A 2,432-nucleotide genomic window follows, 5' to 3' on the forward strand; every position below is an offset into this window, starting at 1 on the left:
CGATCAATATAATAAGTAGATCCTCAAAAAATATAGTTTGGTTCATTTTCCCAACATAAATTGCTAGTTGGAAATACAAAGACTTTTATTTACACATAAGTATATATTGTCAGGGATCATTTTTATAATGAAGGGCATTTTTTAAAAAACAAGATAGAAGATAAATGCTGGCAGAGATGTGAAGAAAAGGAAATCCTCGTGGACTGTTGGCCATAGCCGAGCCATTATGGAAAGCAGTATGGAAATTTCTCAAAAAATAAAACTACCCTATGATGCAGCAATTCCACTTCTGAGTATATATCCAGAGGAAATGAAAACACTGTGTCAAAGAGATATCTGCGCTAACATGTTCATAGCAGCATTATTTATAATAGCCAATACATGGAAAGAACCTAAGTGCCCACTGATAGATGAATGGGTAAAGAAGTGGTATGTGTGTGTGTGTGTGTGTGTGTGTGTGTGTGTGTACACAATGAAATAGCCATTTTGAAAAAGAAAGCCTGCCATTTGAGACAACATGGATGGACTTAGAGGGCTTTATGCTAAGTGAAATCAGACAGAGAAAAACACTATGTTATCTCACTTAAAGGTGGAATCTAAACAAAGAACCAAACTCTTAGAAATCAGATGTGCAGTGACCAGAGGTGGGAGGTTGGGGGAGGAGGAAATGGGTGAAGGTGGTCATAAGGTACAAGCTTCCAGTTATAAAATAAGCAAGCACTGGGGATACAGTGTACAACATGATGACTATAGTAAACACGCTGTATAGTATAATGAAACTTGTTAGAGTGGATCCTAAGAGGGAAAAAAGTCTTTTTAAAAATCTATATTTTTTGATGATGGATGTTATATGAGATGATGGATGTTAACTTACTGTGGTAATCATTCACAATGTATGTAAGTCAAGTCACTATTCTGTATACCTTAAACTTATGTAGTACTATATGCTAGTTACATCTCGGTGAAATGGGGCAGAAGGAGGCACGATAGAAAAGTAAGCTTTGATCATTGCATAATTTTTTTACTTCATTTTTATGTTAAAATTTTTAAAAAATCTTTGGAGATAATTATAGATTCACAGGAAGTTGCAGTAATAGTACAGAGTAGTTTCTGAACCTCTCATACAATTTCCCCCAATGGATACCTCTTAAGTAACTGTGATACAATATCAAAGCAGGAACTTGACACTGGTACAGTGTGTGTGTACAATTCCTTGCCTCTTTATCACATGTAGAGATCTGTGTTACCATCACTACAATCAGGATACAAAACTCTTACCTACAAGATCTCTATTGGCTACCTCTTTATAGACTGACCCTTTTCCCCAGCAGCCCTAACAGCTGACTAATCTATTCTCCATTTCTGTAATTTTGGTTATTTTTTCCCCCAAAGATTTATTTATTTGACCAAGAGAGAACACAAGCAGGGGGAGCAGCAGACAAAAGGAGAGGGAGAAGCAGGCTCTTCACCAAGCAGGGAGCCTGATGCGGGGCTCCATCCTAGGACCCTGGAATCATGACCCCAGCTGAAGGCAGATGCTTAACTGACTGAACTACCCAGGCACTCCAAATAATTTTGGTTATTTTGAGTAGAATTTTATTTTGAGTTATTGACAGTGTTTGGAGAGTATTCCTTTGTATGGATATTTAGTAGGCACTCAGTATAATATTATCTGTGTATAATTTATCTCAGTTCTACTTGTGTTGACATTACCAGTTTCAATGAGATATCAAAAATTTCTTCCCGGGGCGCCTGGGTGGCTCAGTGGGTTAAAGCCTCTGACTTTGGCTCAGGTCAGATTCCAGGGTTCTGGGATCGAGCCCCATGTCCAGCTCTCTGCTCAGCAGGGAGCCTGCTTCCCCGCTATCTCTCTCTCTGCCTACTTGTGATCTCTGTCTGTCAAATAGATGAATAAAGCCCTTTTTTTTAATATTTTTTTTTAAATATGACAGACAGAAAAAAATCTTTTAAAAAAGGGCTTTATTCATCTATTTGACAGACAGAGATCACAAGTAGGCAGAGAGGCAGGCAGAGAGGGAAGGGGAAGCAGGCTCCCCGCTGAGCAGAGAGCCTGATGAGGGGCTCAATTCCGGGATCCTGGGATCATGACCTGAGCCGAAGGCAGAGGCTTTAACCCACTGAGCCACCCAGATGCTCTTAGATGAATAAAATCTTAAAAAAAAAAAAAAAAAAAGGAATACTATGCAGCCATCAAAAGAAATGAAATCTTGCCATTTGTGACAACATGGATGGAACTAGAGCGAATCATGCTTAGCGAAATAAGTCAAGCAGAGAAAGACAACTACCATATGATCTCCCTGATATGAGGAAGTGGTGATGCAACATGGGGGCTTAAGTGGGTAGGAGAAGAATCAATGAAACCAGATGGGATTGGGAGGGAGACAAACCATAAGTGACTCTTAATCTCACGA

Source organism: Mustela nigripes, chromosome 2, assembly GCF_022355385.1.
Source record: "Mustela nigripes isolate SB6536 chromosome 2, MUSNIG.SB6536, whole genome shotgun sequence".
NCBI classification, from domain to species: Eukaryota; Metazoa; Chordata; class Mammalia; order Carnivora; family Mustelidae; genus Mustela; species Mustela nigripes.